Source organism: Lagopus muta, chromosome 4, assembly GCF_023343835.1.
Source record: "Lagopus muta isolate bLagMut1 chromosome 4, bLagMut1 primary, whole genome shotgun sequence".
Lineage (NCBI taxonomy): Eukaryota > Metazoa > Chordata > Aves > Galliformes > Phasianidae > Lagopus > Lagopus muta.
Genome location: NC_064436.1, coordinates 22,384,866 through 22,407,875, shown reverse-complemented (window position 1 = coordinate 22,407,875; position 23,010 = coordinate 22,384,866). Strand labels below are relative to the sequence as shown.

The window sequence follows — 23,010 nt, the reverse complement described above, 5'->3', positions numbered from 1 at the left end:
TTAAAGATATTTCTTCATTTCCAACTACATACAAATGTGCATATGTATTAACACTATGGAATTCATTATGTAGATACTTGAATCATGTTGTATAGCATTGAAAGAGGTTGCAATACCATGAACTCTTATTTTCATTGGAGATAATGCCTCATGGCCATCAAAACTCTTGGGACAGAACCATGTATGGGAGAGTAATTTAAATTGTGTCACTACCACAATATGTTGTGACTGGTGTCTTCATATCTTCAATTCTGTAGGAAAACATACAAACAAATAGGATTATGAAGCAATTAAACAGTGAGTTAAGTAGAAGTCTGTCAAAGTTTCTCTCTGCATTCATTCCTAATGACAGATTCAATCAAGAATATATTCTCATTTCTTAATATTTATAGGGGACTATTTCTGAAAATAAGATGTGCAAATTTTCTTTCAAAAGAATACCAAATTTAAGGAGGTGCATTTAAAACAAAACTCTTCTGAAATCTTAGATATTCTAAGTACATTATGCCATGACTTGATAAAATTTTATACATCTCACAAACCACTTTTCTCTTTCTTGAATTATTTTTCATCTATTTTGACCTATTTGCTTGTATTGCTTGTATTTCCAATTACTACTTTTTATTTGATTCATATAAACATGAAACAGAGTTATAGAAGTACAGGTTCTGGAGCTAGCCATTTTAATTCCTTTCTGAATTCTAGGATTTTCACTGTGAAAAAACTTAATATTTGTTTGTAGTATCTTAAAGGCACTACATGAAGTTCTAGCTAAGAATTTTGTGAAGCAATCTGAAATGTATTTCTTTTACCAACTCATATTTGTCTCTGGTTCTTTGATAGGGCTGTAAGAATAATGGTTTATGTCTCCCTATATCTTTTCAGCATCTAAAGGACCTGATGTTTGCACAAAATAAGATTAAGTCATTGACACATGACACAAATGGATTATTACTTTCTATTCTACCTTATTTTTCAGGGCAGTTGGTATCTCCTCATGTTTACATCTATTCAAAAGACTCTGAAATCACAGCTTTTGTCAGAGCTGTTTATGAGAAAATGTTTGGGATTTTCTAGGGTTTTTAAGTTTCTAGGGTTTCTCAAGGCCCAGCACTGCGTGATTACTGTACTTAACAACAGAGCATGCACTCATTTTTCTCCCCTAATTAACTCATATGAGCTTTTTGGCACTTTCTGATCTTCAGTACTGTCTACATAATATTTAGGAAGAATTTTTTTTTGCAGTATTCAATGTATATTCTTCTCACTAGTATTAAGTTTAAATAATGATCCAGAAAAGAAAAACGATGCTTCAAATGAAAGAAAAAAAAAAAAAAGAAGAGAAAGGGAAAGAGAAAGAAAAATAAAAGAAAAAGAAAGAAAAGGAAAAAAAGGATAAGTAAATTAAAAATTAAAAAAAGCGAAGGAGAAAAAAAATGAGATGATTTATCAAAAACAATAGGAATTGGATATGTACATTTCCAGTAATACACATCAATAATGCAATGATATTAAATAATCTAAACCACAGTGTGGAAAATAAAATTAATAAATGAAAATTGGTGTTACTTCATCTGTGGTGTCGTATGTAGAGTTGAAGCTAACCTTTTAGGAAATAATACATTAAATTACTGTAATATCATACACTTTTCCTCATTTACATTTTCCAAAAGGTGGGACCCAGTTGCCACACAGTGTCTGCTTTCTTTCTGCAAGGAGCTTGTCAAACAAAACAAAGAGGATAAAAAGAAAACAAAACCTAAAAATAACAACAATAAACTTTGAAATCTTCTATTTAAATGTTGTATTTTACTTAGTAATACTCATTTTTTTAAGTTGTTATTCCTGGTCATATGACAGCATCTTCAAAACAAACGCAGTAAAAATACTCACCCAAAAATACTTTGTAAAAACTCAAAAACATTTTCACATTCACTATTGGATTTGTTTTAATCAGGCACAGGAAAAAAAATTCATCTTCCCAATTACATTCATATAGTTTGCAGAGCGAGATGCTGTTGTTTATTCTCCAGTGGTATTAACTTGAAGTTTCTTGACAAATAAATTGTAGGTGAAATGTACCAACTTTCTTAATCCTGGTCTCGTTAGCAGCTGAAAATTTCAAGAAGTCATTCTATGTGTTTGTAGCACTCCTGCACAGCAAAACCCCAAGGTAAAAAGTCAACAAAAGTTTGAAGCAACCCTTTAAAATTACCTAATTTCCTCTCATCACATAGTACTGTCATTTTAAAAAGGCATTTGTGGTGATGAAAATACCGATAATCTAAAATAAACAAAAAAAAAAAAAACAAACAAATATAGGAATAAGCAAATAAGCAAATAATAATAGCTTTTTGTTTTTCATCGGGAAGAGGAGTTAATAAGATTCCTTGCTGTTGAAATGGAAATGGTGAAGTTATAAAAGACGAATAACAGAAAAATAGTTACATCGTACAGTGCTTTTTTGGCCAGTGATTTTGTTATTGTTCCAAGAAAGTCAAATTCCAAGATTAACGCTTTACTTGAATTAATCTGAAAACCACTACAATTTAACTGTTTTTTTTTTTTTTCCTCCTCATTCTTTCTCCTATATTCTACTTTTCCTACTCAATATTTTTCTCATTTTTAAAGAGACAGACCAGAAGTTTAGCACTGCCTTACAAGGTAGTTTTTGAATAATTTGTGTGAATTTCAGATTCAGTGTCTTACCTATTCATTAAGAGACTTGGGGTGACAGGCAAGATGCTTAAAAAGAGACCGTGAAAGCAGACATTTTTGATGGCATGATTTGGGGCCAAGCTTTCAGACATCAGCTATCCTAGACTTTGTTCAAGTGTATCTTCTATTCCTTGTTTGTGATGGACTAATAGAAAAGTGCTAGGAAATCATGCAGTATTTCATTTTCTCTAAAATTTAGATCTTCTCACCGCAGGTTAACTACTCTCTGTAGAAATGAAGGGTCATAACAATCATATGCGAGACATTTACAGTACCATCTCTTGCTTTAGATCACATGAAAATCACAGAAAAGAAACCTGAATGGTACACATGAAAATTAGAAAATAGTTTGAATTGATGAAATCTTGCCTGTAAATCAGAATTGCAGACAGATGTATCCGCTCATTCATCATTCAGAAACTGTGTTTAATAGCACCACTTTGGACCTATGGTCCCTCCTTAACTTAGACATCTAATTGTCATTTACAGTCCAAATTATTCTTCAAGGCTCATTTTCACTCTCTCTCTTCTGTGAGGAATTTTGGTAGCACTTTCTGGCAGGCTGTGCCTGAGTCCTCTTTCTTATTACTTGAGCCTGTTGCACCAGTTTTTCAGTATTCTCTTACCAAAGTTCTCAAAGCTGCAAAAGTTTCCATTAAGCTGGCTAGTGCTTTCACATACCCAGATTGTTCTATTACAGCTGGCGACCCTTGGATGGAGGTAAAGAACACTCACACAACCTGCTCCATACATTGAGCTGCAGTCTTCTCTGGGAACAGAAAATGAGGGATGGTTTGGACTTTCACAGTGAGCAGCAAGATCTAATATGTGTTACACAAAGAGGCTAATTAGAGAAAAATCTCCCATAAATATATCCATTTAACAGATATCTTAGTTTGGAGAGATATAATCAGTAGTTTCTTTAAGGCTGAAACAGCTTGCACGACTTGAGAAATGGCTTCTTGATTTTCTGTTTGCTCAATATTTGTTGTTCAAATTGTTTTGAACATTTTCTATATTTATCTGAGTAAATAATAATTCAGCGTCACAAGGAGCTATCTGTGAACAGCCAGTGAGGAGCTGCTAGCCTGCAGTAGAATCTTACCTGACTGCTCCTAATCTCCTAATTTATGTTTTGCTGAGAAGATGTTAAAAATTTTGATTAATTGTACTCATGCTTATGTACATATTGTTGTCTGCTCTTAGCTGTTTACAGCTGATGATGCAGCTCCTGGCACTACAGAATTGCTGTAGTTCACTGACAAAATTCCCTCTCCTCTCAAGGATCAACTGTGTGTGTACTTGCAGTACAATATGCTTCAGGTAATACTCTCCATTTTTCACTTTTTCAGAAAAATTTGTGTTACCTGAAGAGATGTCTTATCACATGCTTCAAAGTTTCTCTGTTCTTCCCTTCTGTTGGAGTTTCTGAAGCTTTTGTTACATCCATAGGGTCTATGGGTCCTGATGAGATGCATCCCAGAGTCCAGAAGGAACTGACTGATGCAGCTACAAAGCCAATCTCAATGATATTTGAGAAGTCCTAGCAGTCAAGTGAAGTCCCTAGTGGCTCTGAAAAAAAAAAAAAAAAAATAGCAACATGGCATCTATTTTTAAGAAGGACAGAAAGAATGGCCCAGGGAAATACTGACCTGTCAGTCTTACCTCACTACCCAAGAAAATCATGGAGCAGATCTTCCTAGAAGGTATGCTATGGCACACGGAAGGTAGAGAGGTCATGAAAGACAACCAACCTGACTTGACTAAGAGCATGTCCTGTCTGACCAACAATCGGCCTTGTACAGTGATGAAACTGTGTCAATAGACAAAGGAAGAGCCACTGATGTCATCTATCCGAATTTTCAGTAAGATCTTTAACACAGTCCCCAACATCCTTCTCTCCAAATTGGAAAGGTAAGGATTTGACAGGTGGAATGTTTGGTGGAGGAACTAGTTGCAAGACCATATCTTGAGAGTGGTGGTTTAATGGATGCAGATTGGTGACAAGTATTGTCTCTCGGAAGTCAATACTGGGATGGATATTCATTAACATCTTCATCAGTGGCAATGACAGTGGGGTCAAGTGCACTCTCAGCAAGTCAGTGGATGACACAATGCTGTGTGGTGTGGACAACGTGCTCAAGGGACCATTCAGAGTGACCTAGGCAGGTTCAAGCAGTGTGCCCAGAAGAATCATCAGTTTCAACAAAGACAGGTGCAAGGTCCTATATCTGGATAGTGGAAACCCTTGCTATCAGTACTAGCTGGGGGATGTAAGGATAGTGTACAGCCTTACTGAAAAAGACTTGGGGGCATTGATTGATGGCAAGCTGTACAAAAGTCAGCAATGTGCTCTCACAGCCCAGAAAGCCGATCGAATTAGTAGCTGTATCAACACACATGTGGACAGCAGGTTGAGGGAGGTAATCCCACCATTTTGCTCTGAGCTGGTGAGACTTGACTTGGAGTACTGCATCCAGATGTGGAGTCTCCAATATAGGAGAGACATGGACCTGCTGGAGCGTGTCAAGAGGAGGACCACAAAAGTGATCCAAGGAATGGAACACTCTCCCTACAAAGATGGGTCAAGAGAGTTTGGGTTTTTCTGAAAGCTGAGAGTGGCCTTTCAGGCTGCTACCTAAAAAGGGGACTATAAGAAAGTAGGGGATAGACTCTTTAGCAGGGTTTGTTGGGTTTGTTATCTCAGGACAAAAAGAAATTATTTCAAACTAGAAGAACAAAGATTTAGACTGAATGTAAAGAAGTTTTTGACAATAAGGGTAATAGGGCACTGGCACACGTTGCCCAGAGAAGTGATGAATGCCCCATACTTGGAAACATTCAAAGCCAGGCTGGACCAGGCTCTGAGCAATCTTACTGAACTGTGGATATTTCTGTTCATTGCAAGGGAATTAGACCAGATGACCGCTGAGGGGGAGTGGGGGAGGGGACAGGGGGCATTCACACTCAAATGATTCTATGATAAAGAAAAATATAAATTAAAAAATGCTAGACACCTGGATAATTAATGAGATTGCTGCCACAACTAAACCTAGTAAAACAAAGCTGCAGGCAGGTCAAGGGAAGCTCAAATTAAAAAGACTGAAAAAGCCTCAGTTCTGAGGCCTTGCGAACAATGTACATCTCATGGTCTGCTACTAACAATGTCAGTGCCTTAGTTACAGGGCTACCCAGTGATTCTTCTGAAGTTCCTAACTGAAATTCACTATTAATGTAGATGCTATGACAATTTTATGTTTCTTCTTTGCTCAGTATTATCTAAAGAAGGTTTGAATGTGCTCAATTGAGTCATACTGCTGAAATGAGATATTTATTATAAGTTCTGCTGTTGTAAGATTGGTCTAAAATTGAAACTGCACTGAAAGATGTTTCGTATGCCAACCATATACTGCCTCTTAGTATTCTTCCTTTTAATATTTTGTAAATATAGCAAGACTGTGGACTCCAGGGGTAAAATGTTGATCTCCACACATTTTTCTGGCACTTCCTATTACGTTTGGCCCTTTTCATGTAATAATCTGCCTTTGTGTGGAATACGCAACCCTAGACAATTTCACTTCATAGTCTTCTTAAAGTAACGTAAAAGCTGCAGACCTATTAGCAGAAGAATAGAAAGCATTAAAGTATTTCATATTCTGATTCCTTCTTCTATTAATGCTGAAGCCCTTCAACATCACTTGGATGTTAAGTCCAGTGCACAAATTGCCACAATCAAGCTACCTCCTGGCAGAATTTGTGTCATGGACTCCATTAACACACTAGGACTCTCTCTCATTTTGCTCTAAGTTTTACCTTTTTTAAAAAAAAAACTTTCCTTTTCCTGGTAAGCTAATTTCCTAAGATTCCTTTTTTCTTTCTCTAATTCTTTGTTTTTGAACTTAAGATGCAGTTGTTTCAGTCATCATGCAAAAAAAAAAAAAAAAAATCTTTTCCTTGTTTATTATCTTCACTCTGGTCTTTTCCAGTAAAGATGGATGAACAGTAAGTCTCTGCAAAATACCTCCCATTCTGCATCAAGGAAAATCCCACAGGACATTTATTCTTTGTCTTCTCTACTTCTTGTAGGAGAAATAAATAAAACAGATCCAAGAACAAACAAACAAAAAAAAAAACAACAAAAAAAACCAGAACAAAACACCCAAATATGGGATTCAGTGCAGTATAGCAACTCTACCTTTCAATCCCCAAAAGTTGTATTAAACATTTAAACTTGCAGTAATACTCAAGATTTTCTCAGCCCAGCAATTAACACATGCCAGACATCCTATCAACTTCCAAAAACTCTTGTCTAAATTATTAGAGTTAATAATCTAAGTTATTACAGTTAATGGAATATCTTCCATATCATTAAATACTGTAGGGGCCCAGCAAGTCAAGACTTATTTCCTTATGATATAATACATCATATCAACAAACTTTACTGTACATTTTCCAATATACGTTATGGAACTTTGTCTACTATGCTTCCTTTCCTTGTTATACTTTTACTTATCTTTGTAAAAATAAACCAGATCTGAAGGTTAATATGGTGCTTTCATATCTCAATACTTTTGATCCATAATATTAATCAAGATCAAAACATGTCTGAATCAGCTGATTTACAAGTATGATTGTATTGGTCTTCAGAGCAATGTCAAACGTTAAATTTGAATTTAGATATTTACATTTCTATTAAATTGGCCACCAAACCCAGCTAAAATGATGGTAACTCAAATTAAATAGCCTATTTGACAATGAGCATCATACTTGTTTTGTTGGACTTGAAGTCTGATGGTGAAAAGCAATAAACTTAATAACTGTCATATAAGTAAGACTTGCATTTAGCAAGTAATTCCCCTCTTGTATAGGTGTACTCTTAAGTAAAATTTAAATATCCCTATTTCTAATCCAAGAATCATGTCATTTAGAACCACTATTACCAGTTTGTAGCTGAATGTTAAAATATTGCTTTTAAAACCAAAGCTTATGCAAACAACGGTCCAGCAAAAGTTTACTATTGTTAATAAAAAATGGCTGTTCACAGAACAAAAAAAAAAAATTAGCTTACAAAAAAGACCAGCTAAAATGCCTTAAAATACCCCAACGCTTTGCAGTAAAAAAAGTTGTGATTTTTTTAATTAAACAGGTTCTCAGCTTCTGAATGTAAAGAACTGTGATATATAAAACTGTTTCCATTTACATTTGAAATGCAAGCAATAAGTTCACTTGCTGTTCAACAGCTACGCTATCTATAAGTCAGGACAAATGCGTTTTTCATTCAGTCATTCCTGCTTACATGATATGATGCTTTTTCTTCTTTTCCAGCACTTCAACAATCAGATCAGAGAGAGAAAACAATCTGACAAGACTTTTTTTTTTTTTAAACAGACACTGCCATAAAGAATCATTGATGTAAACTGCAATCTGACAATAATGTTTTAGCCAACAATTTTGCAATATTTTGGAGAAGCTTAATTACACTTGGAGAATTAAGTGAGAGAAGATCCATCGACAGATATCACCTTATCCTATAGCAGTAATTGCAAACTTACTTTTGTTTTAAAAATGCACAAAAGTGAAAGAAGTTTCAGCAAAATTACTTTGAAAAAGAATTTATGCTGTTTATTTGGAAGTCATGACCAAAAAAAAAAAACCTTGAAATGCTTGCAGTTCTACTTTCCAAATGCTTTAAGATCATAATATATGTCAGCAGTGTAAGGTGAGAATTAATTCTTAGTGATTAGAGATTGAGTATAGCATTATAAACTGCCCTTCTGGCTGATTAAAGACCTTTCTTTCATGATAACAAAAACATAATAAACACAATTGGGTCTTAAATGCACAGACTTTCTTTCTAATTTGTGCTCTTTAAAGAAACATCTAGTGATAGTGACTGATAGATGACCAACGTATACTTTTATAATGCAGTACATAATATGTTGCGGTGCAAGCAATCCATTAAACTCTTAAAGAGCATCAGCTTTTAAAAATGAGTAGACATTTGTAGACTTCAAAGCTAATTTACTCTTTGCTTTTCAGCTCTAATCTTTTCCCTAGCTCATTGAAATTATTGAAATTTCCCTTAAGTTATAAGATTTAACCGACACTGAACTAGTAATACTTGTGAGGCAGGTAGGATAAGGCCTGAACAAGAGAGAGACTGGAAACTCCAGCCCTGCTTATTCCTTTCCTATCATATCTCTGTAACATGTTACCCCTCCTTCTTAAACCTTCAGTAGACACCGAAGAGGTGTTATTACCTTGCTGGTGGTCATATTTAATGTGCTTATGACATGCAATCAATCATGCTAAAACAACAACAAAAAAGCATTTGTGAGGTGTTCTGTCTGCTGCTCAGACCTCCAAATGTTAATGAATGGATTTCTTCCCTGAATATATTAGGTATCATTAGTAAATAGATTGCTTCCTGTATACCTTTTTATATTGTTTACATTACTTTCCACTGCAGTTTAATATTAGAATCATCACATTTGATAGCCCCATAAAGTTATAAAGGCTATAGCAATTTCTAACATAATATTTTCTACGGAAATGACAAAGATTTTCCACCAAGTCAGCCTTCCTTAAAGGCCTGCTGCTCTCCGCAGACAGCAGTAATAGCAATAATATTTACTTAGCACCTTTCATCTAGGATTGGCAAATATTTTGCATGAAGTCCCAACTCAGTGTTTGCTTTAGACTGTGCTACTGCATTTTGTCTCAGCAGGAGTCTGGAGGTGAATCAGAGTACAGTTTTTATAGATTCCGTATCCATTATGAGAATGTAAATTACACTCCTTTTGCAGAGACTTGCCTATCAGCAAGCATCTTCCTTTCCTTGCTTAAAAAAAAAAAAAAAAAAAAAAAAAAACAAACCTAAAAATTAAAAAAAAGAGGACAGTGGGAAAGTGAGTGGATGGGACTTACTACTAGCACACCACTCTTTTCCTAGCTCTGTAGGGAGCCACATGACCTTTTTTTCCCCACTTATTTGAGCTTCCTTTGTGTTATAAACTAGATACTTCATCATATTTCTGAAAGCATAGCACAATGGAAAGCACAACAATGATTGCATATTAGCAAAACCCTAAGTTGCAGCGATTAAAGATGAGCTTAAACACAACAGCCAGCAACAGAGAAATAAAGAAAAAAACCTGCTTACCCTTGGAACAACTCAGGTACACAGAGATCTCTAGCAAGAAATCCTCCCCTCTCTTGACAACCCTTAAATGAAGTCTAGGAAGGGGTGGATCCTGGCTCCTGGCTCTGGTCACTCAGCTGCATTGCATCCACCTGAGCTCCCTTGGGTTGGCTCTGTTTTCCCACCAGGTGCTTAATCACTGGTTCAAGGCATGACTTCACATTTCTGCTACAGAGGGGAAAAGCTATTTTTAAGACTTTAGAATCATAGAGGTTCATATCACCACTGAATCAAGAATTAAGGCGGACTATATTGTTCCAAATGAACAGTTCTAAGTTCTAATGATTTGGCACACATTGAATTCAACCAATTCAATAATATTATGTACACCATAAACATTTTCTGCTTACAACAAGGGGATTGGAGAAACATAATTAAGATAAAAATTGAAAAAAATATTCAAGATCTTCTTACAATGGTTTAATATCTTCTTAATAAACTCCCCGTTGGCAGTTATTTGTTGACCATTTTTTTTTCCTGTTCTAATGAAGTGAAAATGATCTACTTTGCTAGAGACAACCTAATAATAATAGCTTTCTTATGTCATTTTGGAGTACTTTATCAAAACAAGCTCTGTTTCAGCTTCTTTAATTCCAGCAAGCCTTAATGAATTTTAATTTTTTAAGTTGGAAAGAAGTTGAAAAGAAGTCTAATGCAATATTTTTAATTTACTTCCTCCAGATAAGTATTTTCCAGCAAGCCAAATGTTTTAGACCTCGTGAGATAATAAGACTGCTCTTTCTGACTTGATTTTGCAAGAATTGAATCCTTTTTTAGTATGCAAATAGGAATGAAGTGCTGAAGCATCCAGAAGAACAACTTTAAGCTATTTCATTGGTAACATCAACTTATTACTATGGAAATGTCACTCACCTAGGATTCAACTTTGAAGATTGGAAATTATAGTCTGTTCTGTGAAGGAAAGAACATCTTTTTAAAGATTATTATTTTATGTACTTAAGATACGTAAATGACAAATAAAACCAAAGACCAGTAAAATAATTGATGATATTCCAAGTACATCTCCAAGCTTTCTTCTCCCACTTAATGTTTCCTTACAAAAATCTACAGAAATTCTGCAAATAAACATTTATATTGCTAAGCTATTGTGCAAATAATCAACAAATATTAAGCTTATTCCCCTTGGTGTCCAGACTAGATGTTTTTTTCCTGTTAATAAAAAAAATAAATTATTTGGATTTGTGAGTCCTTCCTCAATTATTAACATAATCTCTTCACCAATTTCTCAGCTCTAATCACAGCTGATAAGATCACTTTCCTCTTTAGCTGACAAATTTCATTCTATACTTACTTGTTCGTTTTATCACTGCATCCTACTGGTCTAGTCAGTACGGGATTACCACTATTTGTAACAGCCACAGACTTTGTCCCAAGTTAACAGCATGGACTTCAAGCCTATCTGAACCTGCATGGAGATTGGTATAACTTGTAATAAGCTATCAAATGACCAAAGTTATTGCTTACTCTGGTTTATGTTTTACTTAGTTTGGTACAGTCTTGTGATGTAACTTCTGTTGTTAAGTAGCATAATAACGTTACTGGCTAGAATGATTTGTGGCCCTAGGATAAAATACATGCATGGAATGACAAATATGCCTTGAGAATACATACACAGGATGACAACAGAGACCTGAGGAATACCAACTTCTTAGCTGTGGCAGTTACTCATCATCAAATGACCACAGCTTTGGGAGACTGGCAAAATCAGTGTTAAAAGTAACAGAAAGCTATCATCCAACTGAAGTAACATACATTTATGTAGGTTACTCCAAAAGTAATGCCTCCTATTTATTTCCACAGAGACTACAGGAATACAAAGACAATAGCACTATTTGATAGAGAAAATTCCCAGCTACAAAACACTGTTTTCCAGCATAGTTACTACCATTAGCTATACTTTCTTGCCAGTGTGAACAGGATTTTGCATGCTAGTTTCTAAAAATCTGCACCACAGGAGGTGACACAGGTGACCCACTGTCTCTGTTGCCACTGCTGAAATGCACCCCCCACTGCATCATTGTTCTCACATCCATTGTTTGGTTTCTCTAAATGCTCAGCAAGCATTGAGGAATATCGGTGAGTTCAGTGAAAGAATTCAGTGCTTCATTCGCACTTCAGATGCCATTTTGTCTGACTGCCTCTCTGCTGCCATCAGTCACATACCACCACCATCCTCCAATGACATCATAGGCTAACATAATAAAACAGAAGGCATTACTTTCAGGACAGTCCTCATTATTTATGTACTTATATATTAAATTCAGACATACTAAGGCTTTGAAGAAAGATGAGGAAAGCATGCAAGGAAATATACCAAAACTACTCCAAGAGGACCTTAGAGTAAGGAGGAAGAAACTGTCAACATTAATAACTTTCTCATCTCTGTGAATGACTTGGGATGCTGAAGACTTGCTGTAAATCTCCCTCACATATTGAAATTGTTGACTTTAGTATCCAGGAGGGCAGTGGAAGGCTGACGTAAGTTCAGAGAAGTTCAGTAGAATTTTGTGTATACATTATTTCAATCCTGTATAATTTGAACCATGCATAATTGGATGAATTTGAATAATTTGAATTATTCTTCCATTAGACTGGTAATACTTTAATTAGTTTAAGAGTAAAACATTAATTTTGCATATATTGCGTAGTCCTCTTGCCTGTAATAAAATTCTGATTGTACAAAATATAATTCATGCAACATGATCTATAGCCGATGCAATATGCAATTAATTGGTGACACCTTTCAATGCAATAGTTTCACCCTTCCTTCAGTGGCTCTCATAACTCCATCTTTTCCTAATGTTCTCCCTTATTTTCTTATGCCTTTCTCACTCTAACTGTTTATCAAATTCATCAATTTTTCAGATTTCTCTTTGGGTCACAAAATTCTAAATACATGCTCTCTCAGTAGCTTATTAGCAACTGATTAGAATCTTTTCCTTAAAACTGTTCCTTAGAAACCATAGAAGGCACAGAGTAATAAATGGTGAGTTGGTAAGCAGTGGAGCTATCTGATCTTCTGATACTGTACTTCAATTGCAAACAAATCAGTAAAAAATACACTTTGTGTTCCTTTCTGCCTCCTGAATTGCCTGTTAATTAATAAGAAAGTATACTACAGTTGCGAATGGATTCCTTTATACTTACTATTTGGCATATAGATGCAGAGAACTCCAGACTCTTCCTGTCTGCATTTCCTCTTCACTATTGCAATGCAAGTTACTACACTTTCTAAAGATCTGTAATTACAGCTTTTTTTTTTTTTTTTTTTGTAATTAAGCTTTTCAATAAAGGAGTAAATCTGCATCGTTGTATAGAGGCATGAGGACATAATCTTGATAGAAGCTTCTGCTCTTTACGGTCATAATGATTCAAAGTTAAATTAATGACACTTTTTTTCTCCATTTTTTAAATATTATTATTATTATTTTTTTTCCTAAAGAGAGATGTCACAAAGACATGTTAGCACATTAAAAAGAAAAGCTTTTCTTTCAGAAGTCAGAAAAGACTGATTTCTACATTGGAACTAAGATATGTCAATCATAAGAAATGGAATAAATATCATCATACATCCAGGCCAAATATCATTTATTCCTATAACCTGTTTGTTGTTGTTCCTGTTTTCTATGTAGATTTGTTTTTATCTCAAATGCCATCAAATCTAATTTAGCAAGCCAGAAATTAGAAATCTGGTGATTTCACGTTGACCCCAAAAGAATGTATATAAGCAACATCATAACTCTATAACTCTTTTGTATGGAGAGCAGAGTAGATGAGTTTCTATAGAAAATGAGAATTGAACAAGGTGCTCAAAGCACACAAAGAGATCAAATTGTTCAAAGCAGCATACAGTACTTCCTAAGGAAATATTTTCTGGTTTTAACCAGGGAGGCTTGGGGAATATCTCAGACATCAGTGAAATGTGCTCCTAAGCAGAGGCTTGTATGGGATGTCATATCAGACAGTGAAATGTAGGTAACAGTGTTCTATTGAACATCAGTATGTTATATATTTGCCTTCACATATTCTTATTATATTCCTACTCTCTTTCCATCTCACAAGGAACTGGGAACTTTTGTCAGCATTTGTCTGACGTTTCTTCATAGTGTCCTGAAACATAATGCAGAAACACGTAGATCTAGAAAAATCCTGAGTTTTTCCACATAATTTCCCTTGTCAAGGGAAAGGACTTGTCCTTAGTCCATCTCCTTAAGGATTTTTCTTTATGAAAGCCTTAATATTTTCCTTTCAAATTTCTTTCCTTAGTAATAGTAGGTTTTTATACCAACGTATATTTCCAGTGTAGAATTCCTAGGATAGTTTCAAAAACAGTGAAAAGGAGCTCTTTACAAAAATCTATGTTTACATTTTTCTAAAAATGGAGAAACAAGGGAAACATTTCTATGAAAATTTTTTGGATGTCAGAATAGGAAAGATCTGTCTTTTGCAAATCCTAGGGACTCAGGTGAGACTTAGTTTCTTTTCTCAAGACTTCTTCATACTTCTCATGTACTTCCCACACTGTGGGAGAAAATATGGCTTCACTCCTTCACCACCCTCTTAGCAAGTGTGGTCTTATTCTACCTGTATTTCTGGTTATTGAGTGCTCTACTCATCCATTCTGTTATTTTTGTCCTTCATATATCTTTCCAGTTATTGATTTCAGTTAATACTTGCATGGATTGCTAAAACATGGAGAGCTGATTTCTTTAGCCCTTTATAAAATGTTCCAGGCAACACAACCTGTACAAATTTACCTCCAGGTTGCATTGGAATTAAGTTTCAGTAAACAGAAAGAAAGAAAAGAATGTTTTACTAACAAAGTCTAAACTGCACAGTTAGTAGAATTCCAATACATTTATTTCCCTGAATAGACATTTTTACAGAAAATAAACAGAAATAAACTTCTCTACAATCAAAAAACTATTTCCAGGCATTTTGTTTTCCAGTATTTTTCTTTTAATTTATTTCTTATTTTGACCTTATTAAATCTGTTACTACCACTTTCTTTCTTCCTAAATACTTTCTTCTCCTTTGGAGTTTACACCCTTTATACAGACACAATGTTATCAACTCATTCTTCTGCTGACATTTGGCCAAGGTATACAGAATGGGATTTAGCTTTCACATTTTTCTTCCTAAAATGTTCTCCCTCATCTTTTGTTCATTTTTGCTCCTCTAATATGAAATGCATCTCATTTGCTCATTTGCTTTTCTTGTAAAGTGGTGCACAGAGCCAAATGCAATATTCCAGGCTTAGTGGCATGAATGTTATACTGTGAATGATTATTATTTTCCTGCTTTTTGACGCCTCTTTGTATGAATTCCAAAAGCTCATCGGCCTCTCTTAATGCCATATCACTCTATAGATTCACAGCTAATTTTCTACCCATTACCACCTCCATGGTTCTTTAAGCATTACTGCTTTCCAGATTTCTCTTTCTCACTCCATATCTATATTTTGGATTATTTTTCTGCAGATACTGTTAGATTGCTTTTTTCCACATTGAATCTAATTGTGCTGTCATGTCCACATTTCTAATGTTACTTAGTCCCTTCCCACTGTTTTTGTGTCACCACTGGTGTTTGCAACACCTCTTAATTTTGCATAATATGTGAATCCCATTAACTTGCTGCTTACTCCCACTTTCATATAATTGATGAGGATGTAAAAAAAAATAAAAACTCAACTCTGGATCTAACATTCGTCCCTTTGGTGCTACTAGGCAGCTCTCCCACAACTTTATACTTTGCTATGTGTCATTATCCTTTGCTAATGGCCTTTCAGTCATATTTCAGTCCATAAGATGATGTCTCTTTCTAAATGACATTTAATTAATTTTAAGAGAGGGATTTTGACAGCTAATATCAAATGATTCGTTTTTAGAGCCTGATTCATACAAAAGATGGATCTTACTCATTTTCATTTTTCTATACTAATTAAAATTCTAATGTCAACAACAACAAACCTATCTCTTCTTCCCTGACAAGTTAATGCTGCTTACTCTTTATGATTCCATTCTCTGCTAGTGGACATTCTGCTTTTGGCACTTATTTCTTTTTATTCATTCAAGCTGAAATGTAAGCCATACAGTCTGGTATATTCTGAGTTATTCTTAATTCTACTGTTTGTTTACCTTTTTGCTAGTATTTCAGGTACTGTCAGCATGTGATAGCAAAATATATTTTTTATTTTTTTCCATTATTGTCTTTCTCAAAATGCATGCCTTCTACAATTAAAGTGCCAGTTATACTTTTTTCAAGGTTTCCTTTACTGTCTCCTTTACTGTTCACCTTATCATTAACTTTGTCTATGACTACTTTTGAAAATTCCCAGCTTTTCTTTATTTCTAAATTAAAAAATAATCCATCTGTAATATGTGTCGCAAATTTCCCCAATCTATGTATTTAGAACCATTATTAGGAATTATGGTAGGAGGTGCCTTCCCAAGTCATTTTTGATTGGCTTCTCAGTATCTAGCCTTTTAAAGCAGACTTCTTAGCATACACAGATCCCCAGATTCACAGATTATAAAGCTATGAGAGACTGCTATTATTGTCTACTCTGACATCCTTTGCAGTACACAGCAGCATTGGTCAGGAGAACATTCAAATCACCTACTGTGAAAGCAGAATAAGTAAAACTTTAAGAGTAAAAATGCATTCCTTTGCCTCTCTTCAGATTGCCATATTATACTCATGACAGTAACAGCTGCAAGAGTCAAGGGAATGTCTGGTAGAACACATCTAATATAATACATGTCTCTTTTTTGGATCAGCTTACTGTTTTATTAGGATATAAGAACTATGCTCTTAACTGATAAATTGAAAAATATAAAGTACAGCAGACAACAAAAAACATGGTGATCTTACAGGAACATTCATAACGATTAAGAAAACAGTTCAGTGGTGAGACCAAGAGGATATAGAGTTTACTTTTTCCTGCCCAGCACAACAATCACAGAGTTGGAGTACATGTGGAGTTTTGTCAAAATTCTCCAGTTCTTTTAAGATGAGCAATTATCATCTAATGACAGTTAGATATGGGAATGATGAAAGATCTAATTAAATTACTGATGCACTGCAAGATCTCACATTAGATCCTAAATTATATTCCCATTGGCAGTTTGGGCAGTGGCTGTGGTGACATGCCATAAAACCAGCACATTATGTCCTGATAACAGCACCATAAAAGAGATTCACTACTACTCTTACCCTCACTATTCACCAGAGTACATTTGTGGCAGCCTTCCAACAAGCTGCAAACTTTTCTGCTTCCGTGCCAGTTTATGATGTTCATTTCAGGGGTCTTAAAAATCATTCTTATATATTGCATAATTCTGATATATGATGACTACACCTAGCTGCTTCTGCATTTATATTTGTATGAACAGTCCAACAATTTACATCATCTGTTTTGTTCCATTTGTCTCAGCACCTATGAAAATTGAAAATTTCCAAAAAACTCTTGCTATAAAAGTTTACACACTGCTTGCATAGAAAGAACAGGAAAACAGAATATCCTCATCTTGCCATCTTTTTTCATTACTTGTTGAAGTCAAAAGGAAATTTTGAATGATAATGAGGTCTGAAGTTTGCTCTGAAGTATTTGGTTTTTTTTATATGTATTCTTTCAGAAAAAAAGTGATATCCACAGTATCCCCAAAGCACAGGCATTCAGGGAATATCCAGGGAGCTTGCTGTTTCCCAAAAGAGCTTGACTTCACTTTGCACTGCATTTTTTGATTCAGTTAGTGACTCCTGAGTTCTCTCAGTACACCTTAGCATACATTCCCCAGCAATGTTGCCTAAATGTACAGAAAGTTAAAAATGACAGAAATGCATGTTTCAAGAAAAGTAGCTATAGAGCTATAACATATTTATACAATACAATACAATTAAAATTGAAGATTGTTAAATATCTGACATTGATGTTTTATATATTCTATGGAGAACAGATACTGATTCATCCACCTGTCCACATCTTGCTTTATTAAATTCTAGAGTGCATAGCATGTCTACAAGAACAGGAAAATAAAAGAAAAAAATAAAAAAGTCCCAAATAATTTCAAATCTAAAAAAAAAAAAACCAACAAACAAAAACTGTCACGTTGATGAGGGCAAGATAAATGAAGATTAATATCATATTAATATAAAAAATGAGGCAGCAAACTTTGTTTATATCTTTGCCAGTTACTGAAAATATGGAATCAGATATTAAATGAAATACGTAATGCCACTTTGGAGATTATTATCTTCAAATTGAGATCATACTATTTAGTTTGGAATTAGAGTAATAAATATGCTCACAGAGAGAAAATTGGAGAATATGTAAGCATCAGTGTATATTCACTGGACACCAGACAAAGTTTCTGCCAAATTCTAACTAGAAATAACTAAGCCACAGGACAAGGAATAATTACTAGCAAGCTAAAATGGAAAGAAAGCATTTGAAGCTGACAAAAATAAAGTTTTCATACATGGTAAGAAAACCAGCAGTTACAACAAATTACTCAGAGATTACTCTCTGTCCTGAACAAGTACCTAATAATGCACAACGTGAGGAAAATCTCACAGCACGTTTTAGTTGGAACAGCGTCAAAATTATTGCAGCAATAGGTAATTTTTCTTGGAACTAATGAAATTCAAAAACCTGAAAATAAAGAATAAAAAATGGAGCAGGAGCAGTTGCGCCTCATCAGGAAAAAGGAAAATTAAAAAAGGAATCACATTTATTTTTAAGACTGGTAAAGAGTATTTACGCAGAAGCCTCTCTGACTTTTAAGCCTCTAGTCTTTAGGAGGTACTATCTTTCCATATCAACACCTACATATAAAAAAGCAGGTAAATGTTCCAGAATAAATTGTGTGAATATAAGAAATTGTAATTACTGATAGTCATACTCAACATTACTCCATACTTAGAATGAAGATTAATACATCTAGACTTGGTCTCCACATCTTTACACCATTACCTGATCTTATCATCTTGATCTGGATTTTGCTCTGGATTTGTAAAGCTATAACAATTGACAGAAGAGAGTTCAAAATCTTAGCCAGAAAGTGCATTAGTTTTAACACAAAGAAATCCAGTGGTAAGAGATCTTACTGAAATAACTTTAGTTTTATTGAAATGCTTATTAGATTAGAAAATGCATTATAATGGGAATGAGCAGGCTAGTTGCCAGGAACCAACTAATAAAACAGAGGAGATATCACCAGTTTAAACATAACATAATCGAGATATTCATGCTCTTTTTCTCTAAACTATGGAAGAATTCAAGAAATTGCATTTTTCAAGTCATACGTGTTGACAAATACGGAAGACAAAAACAAACAGAAGAAATGGCATTGGGAAGGCATAGCAAGGAAATAAGAGGAAGAAAATTTCAATTTTGTCAGCAGAAATACATTCATTTCCTAGTTTGCAGTTCTTATTTATTAAATGAATGCTAACTTTGCACTTACTTTGAACAGAACCTGGAAATGAAAAAGGAAACCATAACTGATCATTTGTTTATATGAAACGGTCTCATTAACCTAGAGTTTGGGAAGCTGTAGTGTGTAGGGCTGCTTGGGGACCTGCTGAATGTTGAGACTTGAAGGTTTTTTAAGACTAGCTTATGGCTGTTCTGATCTAGTGTTGGCGTTAGATGTACTTTAAGTAAGAAACTAAACCTCATGATTACAAGTGGTCTCTTCCAAGCAACAATTCTTTGATTGTCAAAGTGTACCATCTGACTTTATTGTGGTTTCTTATATTACATAAAAATAAACACAAAGGCTGTAGAGGGAAAAAAAAAAAAGGTAGTAAAAATGTTATACTGTTTTCCTCAGACTAAATGCAGTAGAGGTCAGCATCATCTTTTAATGGAATATTTGCATGGGATTTTACTCAAGACTCTCAGCCATAATACACCCCTAACCATGCAGTACTTTCAACCTAGCTGGATTCCTAGATTTCTGTAAAACTCCTTTGACTTCAGCAGACTCCAATCAGCCACATTCAGACCAGTGTTGAGATTTATGGATGCCTGGAAACAGTATATTCTGTGGGACAGTCACATTATCAGTGTGTGTACAAATATTCACAGAGCAACAGTGAATGAATCAGTAGTGTGTGCAAACCACCTGGCCTCCCACTGTACATGTGGTCATGTAGATCTTCCCAGCAACTGATTTACCAGATCCCCCACAGCTTTAGAAAAACATTATTGGAAAAGAAAGAAAATGCACTATTTAATGGTTGGCATTTTTCATTGTTGGCATTATGTACATAAGGCTTACTCATGACATGGAAAAGGTCATGCTACATGGGTTTGACAGATGGATCTTGGGAGACCTTCCAAATAGGGATCTTGTAATCTTCACTCACTGGACTGAAGCCTTATGACAAGGCTGTCCATAGAGGAACAGGAATAACTGAGGGTTTGATGCCTATTTTAATATGATCTAAGCCTTGCATCAATTCAGGGTATTTTCTAGAACAGATTAAATCTACAGAATAACTTAAACTCTTGGAAGAAATTAAAAGCTATATGTTTGTCTAGAAAATAAAAAAAAAAAAGCTAAAGAAGGACCCTCCATTGGGAGGACTGATAAGAACAGTTACAGATGGGATATTCAGGTTTTGTGAACAAACTGACACACAGGACGTGACAATGTATTCTAGGTCAGATTTAAGGCTATATAAATCACAGAATCACAGAATTGTAGGGGTTGGAAGGGACCTCCAGAGATCATCGAGTCCAACCCCCCTGCCAAAGCAGGTTCCCTACAGCAGGTCGCACAGGTAGGCATCCAGGCAGGTCTTGAACATCTCCAGAGAAGGAGACTCCACCACCTCCCTGGGCAGCCTGTTCCAGTGCTCCATCCCCCTCACTGTAAAGAAGTTCTTGCGCATGTTTGTGCGGAACTTCCTATGCTGCAGTTTCCAGCCGTTTCCCCTTGTCCTGTCTCCACTCACCACTGAAAACAGTCTGGCCTCGCCATTCTGCCCCTCACACCTTAGATATTTATAGACCTGGATCAGGTCCCCTCTCAGTCTTCTTTTCTCGAGGCTGAACAGACCAAGTTAAATGACATTGTACATGGTAAAATAGCGCAGACTTGAAACAGAACGAAGGACAATTAAAGCTAAAACTGCCTAAAACTTGCTGAAATTACCAGTATCCAAAACACCTCAAATGCAAGTGTTTAGAAACATGAAACTAAAATGAGAGTTCTGATACAAATTCATATGGAGGATACACATATGCAGTACACATAATTATACAGGCCATTCAACGAGAATAAAAAAATCCTTAATGCTCACTGCATATCTATACTATTGCCTCTGTGATCACCCATCTTCCACATATTAGTCTGTGCTTTGAGCATTCAGTTTTCCCTCTCCATTTACTACACGTATTTTTCAGCTTTAGTTCAGACACTGATGTTTTAAAAGTGTGTCCTTTTGCCCTAGATCTCCCACCTTCAGCTATATAGCATCTGGCTTCATCAACCCCATGTAAAAAAGAGGGAAATCGTGCCAAATACTGCATATTTGATATCTGAAGTGTACCTATTGACCTTTAACTGGAATGGATATTTTAATCCCACACTCGAAAATTACCCTTCAAAAGATTTGAATTCAAATTGCCAACATGATATGTCATCTTCTAATCTGATGTGACTGGAATGATAACATTTGCTTTGATGTGCAATGTAATCCAGTGTGACTGATCATATGCAGCCTGCCATAACCCTGCAAAGGGCAATGCATCATGCTCGGAAATTAAAACCATGCTATTTTCTGGAAGTCATTGTAAAAGGAACCTACCTAAGTTTCAACTATTACAGTTTTCAAGAGATTTTTAAGTTAATAGTGATGATAATCTTAGCTAAATTATTTATTTTCTTAGTCTTCTGCATCTGACTTTAGTTACTGCATCTGTATTTTGGCTATTACTTCTGCCAAGGGATGCACAAAATTCAAAACACTGAAGAATACCTGACAATTGGATTCCAGTTGCATTCAAATATTCTGCTTGGAAAGAGTGCGGCTTTTAAACTCGCGGTTTCTGTAGTTCCTTGCAGTAATTCAAAAAATATATATTTTTGGCATTATCAGCACAGAAAATACTTATCTATGATCTGGGATGCACCTCCAGGTGCAGGAGAAAGAAGTACCAGCAGCACCAAAAATGAACAGCTGCTTCTTCTGTCATCATTTCAGATTTCTATGGAAGATTTCACACTTTCACTTGATCAATTGTCTCGCCATGTGATCTCATATGTTACCATCAATCTGCTATGCAAGCCTTACTCATACACAATTAGGGGTAACTCACACGTTCAGGGTCAATACCTTCTAATCCTCTGAAAGAACACTTTCAGTGCTAAAGCAAAAACACATAGATGAAAGAACAAGAGATTATTACCTTGGTGAAGGAAGAAATAAGAAAGGGGCCATTTTCCTCCTCAGTAATGTGATCAGAACCACTGAGTCTGTAAAACAGATTTTTTTTTTTTTTTTTGCATAAATATGTAAAATGCAGTTGGAGCTTAGGCAGTTTCCTAAAATAATAGATTTGCAGTCATGCATCAGATGATATATGAAGCACTAATACTCAGTGCTGCTAAAGATGCATTCATTCAGGACACTGAACACAGGGAATTAATGTTAAGCATGGGGATAAATAAATATTGCGTTACTAGGTCTGCTTTTCATATTTATCCAAAAAAAGTAAGCATCTCACACGAGAAAGACACTTCTTTCTCTAACACTGGTATCAGTTGTATTTTTGTTTTAAGAGTAAGTCACATAGGCTATGAAACAGTTTCTTCTTACTGAATAGGAAGGAAGAGTAGACAGTCTGAATGAGAAAATGAGCAGTTCTGAAAATAGAGGGCAATTGCAGATTCCTGTTTCCATTACAAACGGAAAGAGTTAGTTCTTTGCTTTCTGATCAAAGAGTCCTAGAGGAACTCATTGATAATTTTTTCAAGTTAGCTTCTGCTCCACGGGGGTAAGAAATTTGGGTAGCTGAGAATGAGGAAGTAATTTTGCAGATTTTAGGTGTAAGGGCA

General features: G+C 35.2%; 1 long non-coding RNA gene across 1 annotated transcript; it reads right to left on the bottom strand.

Annotated features, from left to right (window-relative positions):
* Window positions 1-1,652: 1,652 nt before the first annotated feature.
* Window positions 1,653-9,943, bottom strand: LOC125692184 (uncharacterized). The gene is made up of 3 exons (XR_007376509.1): window positions 9,881-9,943; window positions 4,086-4,290; window positions 1,653-3,487 (listed from the first exon to the last, which is right to left on the bottom strand). It is a non-coding gene; the product is annotated as an uncharacterized LOC125692184 (long non-coding RNA).
* Between the last annotated feature and the right edge of the window lie 13,067 nt (window positions 9,944-23,010).